General features: G+C 38.3%; 1 protein-coding gene across 1 annotated transcript in view; it reads right to left on the bottom strand.

Annotated features, from left to right (window-relative positions):
- LOC139143203 (restin homolog) overlaps positions 1-12,633 on the bottom strand; it is a 53,012-nt gene extending 40,379 nt beyond the window's left edge. Inside the window, exon 1 of the mRNA XM_070713345.1 lies at positions 12,484-12,633. The gene's annotated coding sequence lies outside the window, so the exon portion shown is untranslated. The remainder of the gene's footprint in view (positions 1-12,483) is intronic.
- Positions 12,634-13,031: the final 398 nt, after the last annotated feature.

Here is a 13,031-nt window from a genome sequence, read left to right as displayed (position 1 = left end):
AATGTCTGCCTGGAAATGTGTGCCCGTCCCCTATTTATACTCATGTGGTTATATAAGAGAATATAAGAACAATCTAGAACTTCTATTGATATGGTAATTACTGTTCTAAATATATCTCCACTTAAACTACTAAATGAATTTCTAGAAAGTTCCAAACATGATTACTTGATTTCAAGGTCGTGATGGACAGTGACCTTGAGAATTTTCTAGATTAATTGAACTCAGATCATGAGTGTTGGGAAAAATGACCTAAGTAACACTGCAAACACAATGAAAAAGATACAGTGGCCTGCGCACATATTTGAGAGATGGAGAAACGAAAGGAATAGGACAATTTTAGAAGGCGAAGTTGAAACTGAAAATTTAAGCGTTATAACACTGTCTCTACTTCATATGACAAACGATGAAGTTCATTTTTCTTTGGCTCGCTTTGTGCAAGAAGTAAAAAACAGGATGGATCTTATTTTCAAGGAAACACTTTATATGAAATTATCATGGGCATTCAGAAATATGTCATTGAATATGCTAGATTTGTCGAGTTCATGAACGATCCAATTTTCAAAGACCTACAGAGAAGTTTTGATTGCGTGATGAAATCACGAGCTAAAAATGGGCTTGGTGTACACAAAAAAACAAGCACAAATTATAACTTTCGCTTAGGAAAATATTCTTTGGGACAAAATGCTTCTGGGAGATCTTTCCCCTCAGTCGTTGTTCGACACTCGACTGTATCTGTTTGGTCTAAAATTTGTGCTACAGGGGGGTCCATCGAAACTTGCGGCATACAAATTCACAAATTCAACTGAGAGTCGACGGTGCTCTTAGAAAGTTCCTTAAATACCGTGAAGATGGAAGCAAATCCAATCAAGGTGGTCTAAAATCCAGAAAACTCCATCCGAAAGTAACGAGAGCGTATGAAAACACTGATATGCCAGAACGGTGCATCATTCGTCTCTACAAGAGCTACAACCAGTTATGGTGAGTACTTCTGTCAATCTTGAAGATTATCAATCACAGCTGCAATAGATCTCTTCGAGATTCAAACAATAACTCGTACGTATAGCTTCCTTCTTTATTTGATGGTTATATCAAATCAATGACCAATGATCAATTTTAGTTTACAGTGCATTTGATCGACCCGATGATGCATACAACTTGTATCCACTGTCCAAGCCTACCACTAACTTGCTGGCACACCAACCGACCTTTGGGACACAATTCTTTGAATGGTACAGTGGCACGAGTGTGTAAACAAGCAGGACTCGTTAGATATCCTCTAACCATTCCCTAAGAGCTACTGCAGCAACTAGACTATTTGATGCAAACGTCGACGAGGAACTGATTTGCGAAAAGACGGGACATCAAAGCAATGCTGTAAGAAGCTATAAGAGAACATCTGATCGACAACAGCAAGACAGCAGAATTCTAAAAGGTAAGTCAAAATCTGTCACACTTCCTTGAGTACCTTTGGTAAAGCCAATAACGTATTAGTTGACAAAGTTTTGCTTTCAATATTTTCACCGCCTGGCCTTGGAAACAAAGTTTCCAAGTGACGGTGTTTCGTTACTTAAAGGACAGTGGTCATCGCGTTGCGCGTGCACGACTTTTTTGTTGATAAACATAAATTTTGTAAACAAAAGCCTTCTCAACTTCAATCGGAGTGGGTTGGAAGTGGTCCCTCAATTTGTAAACGCCGCTGTAAAACTCAAGATTATGTGACAGCAAAGTATGAAGATCGGGAACTAACTTCAGTGGTGTAAGCTACGAATATTGAGACAATATACTGTTATGTATGTCATTTTCCCCCCACTCATCATGACCTGAGTTCAATTAGTCTAGAACATTCTCAAGGTCACTGCCCTTAATGACCTCACAACCTTGAATTCAATTAGTCATGTTTGGAATGTTCTGGAAATTTAATTAGTTGTGTAAGAGAGATAAATTTAGAACAGTAATTAGCATGTCAATAAAAGTTCTAGATTGTTCTTATATGCTCTTATGTAAGCACATGGCTATAAATAGGGACGTGCACAGCTGCAGTCAGACATTTTGGGATCGTGTCTCTTGTGTGTTACTTCAAGTCTTTGGAAACTCCAGCAGTATTAACTTCAAGACTTTTCAAGACCTTCACCGCCACCCTGGATTTTATACTGTGAACTTTGTGCAACTTCAAGCCTGTAAGCCAAACGACTGTTCAATCATCGGACTGACTGTTACAACTCTGAGATTGGAGCTTTGCAGTCCCAGCTGAGATAAGTAGTCTGTACACTTTTACAGTTTGAAATCTATCCCTGACTTAGCAATTAGTTTTTTTCGTAATAAATTTCGTTTTATACGGAAACTGCTGAGTTCACCCTTTTGTTTGTTTTTTGTCACGTAACAAAATTGGGGGCTCGTCCGGGATACGAACATTTTGAGCCTTTTGACAACATTTTGCTAGCCTTTTCCAAACTACTGTATACTGTGAACTCAGCGAAATTCAATCATGGTGGAATTCACGCCAGACAAATTTATGGATGACCGCGATCAGGACACATTTGATTCCCTCAGAAAAGACAACCTCATTGCATCGGCCAATTTCCTTAAAGTAGAAGTTAAAAGATCTATGCGCAAGAAGGAAATTCAGTTCAATATTGTCAAATATTTAGTCAGAGTAGGCAAATTTGGGGAATCCGTCTTGCATAATTATGAGCCTGAGTCTTCCTTTGAACTCAGAAAATTAGAATTAGAAATACAGGTAGATTTGGCACGTGAAAAATTACAAATGGAAGAAAGACAGAGAGAGAATTACAAATGGAAGAAAGACAGAGAGAGAAAGATAGGCAGGAAAGATTAGAAATGAAACATTTAGAGCTTGGACAGCCAGGAAAATTCTCCCCTTCCAACAGTTTTGACATCACTAAGCATTTCAGGTTAGTCCCCCCTTTCCAAGAAGAGGATGTTGATAAGTATTTCCTTCATTTTGAAAAAATTGCTCAGAATCTAAATTGGCCTAAGAAGTCCTGGTCTATGCTTTTGCAGAGTGCTTTGGTGGGTAAAGCCAGAGAAATTTACATTCAGTTGTCAGCAGAGCAGGCTTCAAATTATGATTCTGTGAAGGAATTGATTCTCAAGGGCTATGAGTTGGTGCCTGAAGCTTACCGTCAGAAATTTAGGGATTGTGAAAAGGCGAGGGATCAAACTTATGTTGAATTTGCTCGAACAAAAGAACAACTGTTTGATCGTTGGTGTTCTTCTGAAAAGGTCAGTCAGATTTACGAAAAATTACGACTAGTTTTGATTGAGGAATTTAAAAGGTGCATTCGGAGTGACATCAAGACGTTTATCAATGAACAAAAGGCAGATACATTGGAGGTTGCTGCACGTTCGGCCGATGATCATTCATTGACCCACAAATCTTCATTTCTCAGCAAACCATCTCTGTCCTTTTCGTACCGAAACAATGCAGGGAAATTTAACTCCTCCTTTTCATCCAAGAATTTCTCAAGGGAGAGTAGGAAATCAAATGACAACAGTTCACATAGTTAAAGTAACACTTCCACATCATCAGATCCCAAGTCTCAATCTCCTTTATGGCAAACAGTTTGGTATACTTTCTTGTAGTTATTGTAAGAAAGACGGCCATTTAGTGTCAGATTGTTTCAAATTGAAAAGAAAACGTGAAGGTCAAAGTGGTCAAAGTGGATCTAAGCCCACCGGCTTTATTTCTTCATCATCTCAATTAGAGTCTAATAATGTGTGTGACACATTTTCTGAGGTTAAACCCCTCTTATCCCCAATTAATGAGGTCAAGGTCAATTCTTCTCAAGATAGCATTATGGGTATTTTTGAACCATTTATTCACGATGGTTTTGTATCACTTTCTAGTGATTTTTCTTCCGCTACCCCTGTCAAAATTTTAAGAGATACCGGGCGTCCCAGTCCCTTTTATTGGCAGATACCCTGCCGTTTTCTGAAAAGTCATTTTCAGGTTCTAAAGTTTTTATTAAGGGGTAGATTGTAATGACTACATTCCTGTTCCTCTCCTTAATGTCTATTTGTCTTCGGACTTTGTTTCTGGACCTGTGACTTTAGGTATAAGGCCTTTTTCGCCTTTTGAAGGGATTCACCTTCTTCTTGGAAACGACCTTGCTGGGGACAAGGTCATTACAAATCCACTTGTGACTGATAATTCTAGTTTAGAGCAGAATCCAGAGCCAATAGAGGAAGAAATGCCCGGCCTTTTTCCTTCATGCTATTACGCGAGCCATGTCAAAGAAAACTTCTGACAATCAAAATATTTTCAAAAATAATGTCACAGATGTTGACTTAAATGACACCTTTCTTAGTCAGGTGTTTGACACGGATCATTCCATTATCCCTCGTGGATTTGAAACTTCCAGTAAAACTTCTGCTGACCAAGGTCAGACATTTTCTAGATCGAATCTCATTGCAGAACAACACAAAGACCCAGATATTTTGTGTTTGTTTGACAGGGTAGATAATGAAGGTGAAAATTAAGATAGCCCTGTTTCCTATTATACAAAATCTGGGATTCTCATGCGTAAATGGAGACCTCCAGATGTCTTGGTTGATGACGATTGTGCTATAAAACATCAAATTGTGGTTATAAAGCCCTATCATGCTGAAATATTGCGCCTGGCCCATGAAACCCTCTGGGCTGGTCATTTGGGAGTCAGGAAAACTTATCATAAAATTCTCAGTCACTTTTGTTTGGACTAATCTCAGGCAGGATGTAGCACATTTCTGTAAAACTTGTCACACATGTCAACTGGTAGGAAAGCCAAATCAGACCATTCCAAAGGCCCCTTTACAGCCAATTCCTGCATTTCAAGAACCATGTAGTAGGATACTAATAGACTGTGTTGGGCCCCTACCAAAAACAAAATCAGGAAATGAGTACATGTTGACAATAATAAATGTGTACATCTACTCGGTTCCCAGAAGCCATACCACTGAGAAATATAAAGACAAAGACTATAGTGAAAACTTTAGTCAAATTTTTCACTTTATTTGGCCTCCCTAAATGTGTCCAGTCCGATCAAGGCTCCAACTTCATGTCTGGAATTTTTCAACAAGTAATGGATCAGCTAGGCATTAAACAGTATAGGTCATCCGCCTATCATCCAGAAAGTCGGGGTGCTCTTGAGCGATTTCATCAAACTTTGAAAAACATTATTACGACTTACTGTTTTGACACAGAGAAGCAATGGGATGAAGGAATTTATTTTCTGCTCTTTGCTGTTAGAGAGTCAATCTAAGAGTCTCTTGGTTTTAGCCAATTTGAGCTTGTATTTGGACATGCAGTCCGTGGCCCACTTAAGCTCTTCAAAGAGAAATTCCTACCAGATGATGATGATTGTCTGAATATGTTACAATATGTGTCAGAGTTTCGTACAAAACTCTCTGAGGCATGTGAATTAGCCAGACGAAACCTTGAGTCATCTCAGCAGTCAATAAAAATCAACTACAATAAAAACACCTCAAAGCGGAGGTTTGAACCAGGTCAAAGGGTTCTTGTCCTACTTCCGGTTCCTGGCAAACCACTCCATGCTCGTTACTTTGGGCCATACCTAATCGATAAAAAATTGAGCGATTTAAATTACATCATAAAAACACCTGACAGGCGAAATCAAAAACAGCTACGCCACATAAATATGCTTAAGCCATACTTGGATAGGGATAATCCTACTTTAACTCAGCCTGTCAGTGCAGTCAGTTCAAAACATTATGAAGATAGCGATACTGAAACTGACTTGAGTGAAAATACTCTAAATTTAAAGCTGGGCTCGGTCAAGCTTCAGAACTCAGAAATCCTGGAGAATCTGGAGTCTACAAAGTTGGCACACCTCCTGCCAGAACAACAACAACAGGTGAAAGAACTGCTTCACGAATATAAACACCTGTTTCAAGATGTTCCAACAAGGACAAATGTCATCTATCACGACGTTGATGTTGGGGACAGTAAGCCTGTAAATCAACATCCATACAGACTGAATCCAACGAAAGCAAAATATCTCCAGGAAGAAGTCAAATACTTGCTGGACAATGACTTTATTGAACCCAGTAAAAGTAACTGGAGTTCTCTGTGCATACTTGTGCCAAAATCAGATGATAGTTATCGTATGTGCACGGACTACAGGAAAGTGAAATCTTTAACGAAGACAGACACTTTCCCAATCCCGAGGATTGATGATTGCATCGACCGAGTGGTAAAAGCCAAGTATGTGACAAAATTTGACCTACTGAAGGGATTTTGGCAAGTCCCTCTGACGGATCGTGCTCGTGAAATATCCGCCTTTGTTACACCAGACGGATTGTTCCAGTACAAGGTGATGCCATTCGGAATGAAGAACTCTCCGACAACGTTCCAACGGATGATCAATGATGTCATATCCGGGCTAGACGACGACATCGTCCTGTATAGTGACACCTCGGAGGAACACATCAAACTCGTGCGGAAGTTCTTTGAGAGACTGAGCAAAGCAATGCTGACTGTCAACCTTGCCAAATCTGAGTTTGGTTGGGCGAGGGTGACTTACCTTGGACATACTGTAGGACAGGGTGAGGTAAAACCTGTTGATGCCAAAATCAGTGCTATTTCAAGTTTTCCCATACCAAACTGTAAACGACAACTGATGCGCTTTCTCGGTATGGCTGGTTACTACAGAAAATTCTGTCCAAATTTCTCCACAATTACTGAGCCTTTGACTAGATTGCTTAAAAAGAAAGTAAAGTTTGTTTGATCAGAGCAATGCCAACAGGCATTTGATACACTTAAAGCCATACTTCAAAGTGCTCCAGTCTTGTCTGCACCAGATTTCAGTATGCCATTCAAATTAGCTGTGGATGCTAGTGATACGGCTGCTGGTGCTGTTTTGTTGCAAGAGGATAGTCATGGGATAGATCACCCTGTTTGCTACTTTTCACGCAAATTTAACAAATCCCAGAGAAACTACTCTACAATTGAAAAAGAGTGTTTATCTTTGATATTAGCTTTACAGCATTTTGAAGTTTATGTTACTTCTTCAAATCAGCCAATAGTGGTTTATATTGATCACAATCCACTTGTTTTTCTGCAGAAATTAAAAGGCAAAAATCAGAGATTGTTAAGATGGAGTTTAATGTTACAGGAGTTTAATATTGATATTAGACACATTAAAGGCAGAGACAATACAATTGCAGACTGTCTCTCTCGTATTTAGAGTTTATTGTTGTTCACACTTTTTATATAACATTTGCAAAAGAAAGATTTTTCTTTGAAACATTTTCTGTTTTTTGAAGAGGGGTGTGTTATGTAGGTCATTTTCCCCCACACTCATCTTGACCTGAGTTCAATTAGTCTAGAACATTCTCAAGGTCACTGCCCTTTATAATGACCTCACAACCTTGAATTCAAGTAGTCATGTCTGGAATTTTCTGGAAATTTACTGAGTTGTGTAAGAGAGATAATTTTAGAACAGTAATTAGCATGTCAATAAAAGTTCTAGATTGTTCTTATATGCCCTTATGTGAGCACATGGGTATAAATAGGGAAGTGCACAGCTTGCAGTCTGACTATTGTGTCTCTTGCGTGTTACTTCAAGTCTTTGGAAACTCCAGCAGTATTAATTTCAAGACTTCAAGACCTTCACTGCCACGCTGGATTTATACTGTGGACTTTGTGCAACTTCAAGCCTGCAAGCCAAAGGACTGTTCATTCATCCAACTGACTGTTACAACTCTGAGACTGGAGCTTTGCCGTCCCAGCTGAGATAAGAAGTCTGTACACTTTTAAAGCTTGTATTCTATCTCTGACTTTGCAATTAGTTTTATTTTCGTAATAAATTTCGTTTAAAACGGAAACTGCTGAGTTCACCCTATTGTTCGTTTTCTCTGCACGTAACACTATAAAAATTTATACTCATTAAAACCTTTAAAAAGTTTGGGACAGATCGTTACACCATTAAAACATGAAAAGTTATCTGTATTTGGATGCCAAAACAGTTAACGATCATTACATTGATACTGTCTTCCCCCTGAATAAAGGGGAGCGGGAGGTCTACTCTTCATAAGTCTGACAGAAATGTGAAACTATTGGACATTACTGAAACTGGTAAACTACGCTTGCCATATCTTTAAACTCTGCAAAAGCCTCTAACATTTACTTTAATAGTTCGCTCTGCTCAAGCGGTTGCCCAACACTGTCCTATATGTCAAACAGTAACGTGCGATCTGCGACCATACACCGACTATCTTTATATTCAAGCTGTCCAGTAAGATATACTGCAATTGATAATTTCTGTTCCCTGAAGTATTTATAGACTAACTCTAGCTCCTGGCCGTTGTAAAGGGGGCAACGAGTCTCTTGTTATCTTCCACTAAAAGCAGATGAAGCGTGTTTAGGTCCCAATTATAGTTCAGAAATAGGTCCGTTGCACAGCCCAGATTTTCCGGCTGGACTTCTAAGCAGTAGCATAGAGCTTGCATATTTACTGGAGCTAGATTGATTATAGAGAGTACGGAAAGTGTCAGTCAATAATTTTTCTCCTATAATGTGCCTCTTTGCAATGGAGGCTTAAAATGCAATAAATATTAATTCTTAATACGTCGCTATTTTCAATAGGCCTTTTCAAGACATGAGAGCAGTCAAATTGCTGGAAATTACCACGAGTTCGAGGAATCAAGCTACAGAATTTTGAAACAGCGAACCTCTAGCCTTTAAGCGGGTATATACGAGCGTGGCATTTTAAGAGTTTCAAGTACACACGATTGTAAAGACAAAGGGAAATAAAAGAAGAAGTGAACATTCATTATTTAGGACCTCTTGAAGTCGAAACTTCCAGTACAACGCCGTTACCTCGCAGCAGACAGAAGTGTGGAGAGAGAGAGAGAGAGAGAGAGAGAGAGAGAGAGAGAGAGAGAGAGAGAGAGAGAGAGAGAGAGAGAGAGAGAATGAATGATTGGCATATAAGTCGCGTGCCTGAGCTTTACGTATTGTGCGTCTTACGTGCGTCTTTACGTATTACTTGTAATACATGCCAAATTTGATCTCTGCTGTGTGTTTTTCCAAGTGAAATGTGTTTTTTCGCTATAGCTGGTACATAAGATAAAACCAGGTCCAACTATACTAATTTCACAGCCCGACAAACCTATAAGCCCCCCTCCGGGCGATATCCGTGAGGACTAAAAAGCTACAAATTAATAGTCCAAGTCCTTAAAACACTGACTTTTTCGAACGAGCAGCAACGCTGATTGTGTGATCGTACATGTATTACCAGGTACTACCCGTCGCTCAGGAAACGTGCCCCTTCATTATGATTTACTGTAATCAGTCGACATCTTAAAACCAAAGACCACTGCTGGACATAAAAAACAACAAAATAACAGCCCAAGATCCCACAAACGTTTCTTTTCCAAACCAGAGGCAACTTTCATAATATGATTATGGAAACAGAGATAAACCTATCTTTTCCGCAATGTGTCTGTACGGCCTTCGCCGTGTAAAAATATCCATATATCATATTTAGGTTACCTCTGGGGACCTGTATACAGCATGTCAAAGCTATTTAAAATTACGAAACAGTTTGAACAAATCTAACTGAAGCCACCCAAAGTGAACTGCCCATCGAGTTTCAAAGCAATTGGAAGAGCGGTTTCAGAGAAGATTTTTTGACAAAAACCCCCCAGCAAAACATGTAATCAATGAAATTTAATTTAATGGCTCACCTTTGGTACGAGGCAAGCTAGAGTGAGTGTACATACAACAGTTAATAGATTCTATGGGCCTTGGCTTCTAATAATCATAATACCGGTTGCTTTTGAACACATTTTGATGCATAGTCCGTCAAATACCAAATAAAGTATCGAAAGTTGGCAACTGTTGCAATGCATACACACATATGCAACACCATGCAGCTTGGTACATCAAATATTGATACAATCTACAATGCCAGGTGCTATCGCACTAAATGAAATTAATGTAAACAATATTTTGTAATTCATAAAGAAGTAATATTCAAGAAAACAACTTGTTATTGGCTTGAGATCTTTAGTTGTGTTTCAGTAAAAATATCACAAACAGGTGAAATTCTGACTCACAGTTACTTACATTTTCACAAACTGCATATTTTGCTCCTCATTATTTTTTATTTAGCATATTTTTGCCAATGATAATTTTGTTCAAACTAATTGCCATTTACAGTTTTGCAAGCACCGATACACAAAATAAAAATTAAAGGTACAATAACATGCAGAAGTTCTCAAGTTTTTCAATTCGGCCAGAAAATTCAGGGATGAGATATTTGTTATTTTTTTGATCAATAAAAACAATATGACGTCAAAACAAATTCAATAATCCAATTCATATCAAACAAGGTAATAAATTACTAGGTTCTTTGGTATAAAATACCAAAAAGAAAATATTTTACAAGATAATGAAGGATCATCTTGAACCACGAATACGATCATAAGTGGTGGTACCAGGTGTTACCCCTTGGAGCATGCACACAATTTCAAAGCAATCAGACAAGTGATTTCAGAGAAAGTTATTTTTGACCACAAATGGGAAAATTGACCAAAAATACAAATATTGATTTCTTTTAACCAAATCTGACAGAAGTCAACCCTAGAATCAAGTATATCAAGTTTCAAAAGCAATCCAACCAGTACATGGGGAGAAAATGATTTTTGACAATAAAAAGGGGGAAAATTGCGACACAAATACTAATATAACAATAACATCACAATGTCAAGACACTCAACTAAGGTTGCCTCTAGGTACATGCATACCACGTTTCTAAGCAATCAGAATAGTTAATGCAGAGAAAATGATTTGTTGGCCAAAATTTGCCCGAAAAATACAAATACTACAAATTTCACCACAATTTAAAAGATCCGACAGAAGAAAACCTTAGGATCAACAGCAAAGTTTCAAATAAATGAAACAAGAAATTTGGGAGGAAATGATTTTTGACCCCAAAAAAGTTGAGACAAATCGGTTAAAATCTGACACAAGCAATCTTAAACATCATACATTCCAAATTTCAAAGCAATGGGATGCGCGCTTTCGGAGAAGATTTTTTGACCAAAAACGAGAAAAATTGCAAAAATATTACAAATATAAAAAATTCACCACAATTTGAACAAATCTAACAAAAGCCACCATAAAGAAACTGCATGCAAAGTTTCAACAAAATCTGGCCTGTGGTCACAAAGTTTTAACGATATGCATGATTTTCTCTTGTTTACCTTATTTGCATATTTTGACACTTACATGTTCATTCGAAAAACATCACATCTCGACCCCTTGGTGCACCTGTACACCAAATACTAAGATGGTAGGTGCTGCGGTTTTGGAGTTTTTGATGTGGAGGGACATGTATCCATATATATCGCATGCATCAATGCACCCATGCAGCCATCCATGCATCCATGCAGCGGGGCAGTTATTACTGTATTACTTTGATGATTTTGACAATATTTTTGTTCAGTTTATACAACTGGGTTCTCATTCCACTCCCTATAGCAAGTTGAAGTGTCAAGTATTGCCAACACACAGTCTGTGTATGTGTAATGTGCATTGTATTATTGACAATTGACTTTCTGGATAGACTCTAATTCAGTTATCACCAACAGTGTTTACATACACAGGCTGTGTTGACAAACTCATTATTGTGCGTTTCAGCATGCTGTAGGGACACAGCGAGGGACTAAGTGATACAATGCATGAAAACAGAAACATATCATCAGTAGCAGCTTCTGCCTCGTGGCAAGGCCTATACTTGTTGTTTTTCGTATGAAAGTTCAATGGAACTACTTCATTTTTGGGTTGTTTTGAAATAAAAGTCGTGAACTTAAATAGGGAACAACAACATCTTCAGTCCACCCCAATACACACAAGAACAAACCTTTCAAACCCTCTCCTACTATTCCGAAAATTTGCGAAACTCCGGTCCTCCACCTCATCTCCCCTAGGTATTTTTGAACGCAGTCTAATAGCTATGTGATTGCATTACACGTGAACCCATATACCTACACTATACTGAGACGAAGAATAGACCTAATTATAAGGTTACGTCTATGGTCGGAAGCCCCTTCCTATAGTACACTAAACCACAGTCCCTCTATTACTTGACGTTGCCAAAACCATACACAGAACGTTGATAAAAACAGTTAATACGAATAGGAGACAAGTTGTGACTAAATAAGTTGAAAATCGTTTATAAAAGTCAAAAAACAAATCAATAATAAGCGAGTAATGGGCTATTGTCTTAGTGGCATCTGCACATAACCTTGACCAGAATGCCTTCGATGAAGAATGAGTTCCAGACTTGCTGATAGGTGTCTGCAGTAAAAAAAAACCTGATGGACTGAAATTAAAGATGATACTAACTACAGGGACTTAAAAAGACTAATGGCAGTGGTATAGTTGTGACTGTAATCGATAGGTGTGTCTATTATAATGATCTGGTTGAACCAACCCAAAAAAACAAGTCTACATACCTTGTTACACGGCTTGGAAGAGTAGCTCGACAGATTGTGGAGATCGTGAAATAAAATGACGCGATATAATCAAAACGCAGACGAAACCAGCAACAATACTCTTGGTCTACAACTTCAAAAAAGACTGAGTTGCTCACTTTACAACTTTAGTGAATAGGAGTGGTTATATGGTTTGTGTCAAATGACCTGAGGTCTCCTGGTTTTATGGTACCTTAAACATTTACAACATTTTAAGAGTGTAGTTCTTATCAATCCATGCATTTCAGGTCACTTCAGGTCATCACTATGCATTATATACATTCAATCAGTAAGTTACAACCTTTGTATTGCCAGCAGTAATAAATGTCACTATTTATGACTGCAGGAACCAAACAACTGAAAAGTTACTGCCTCAATAATATGAGAGTTCCTGGTACAAACCTTTTGACATAATTTCCTATGAAAGAGATCAAGTGTTGAAATCAAGTGTTGTTGTCGACTAAACCATTACTCGTCACACAGTGTTGCATTGATACGGTGTTGAATAGCACAATTAGGAGAACAACAAC

The sequence above is a fragment of the Ptychodera flava genome, chromosome 11 (assembly GCF_041260155.1).
Source record: "Ptychodera flava strain L36383 chromosome 11, AS_Pfla_20210202, whole genome shotgun sequence".
Lineage (NCBI taxonomy): Eukaryota > Metazoa > Hemichordata > Enteropneusta > Ptychoderidae > Ptychodera > Ptychodera flava.
This window is presented reverse-complemented; position numbering and strand designations above follow the sequence as displayed.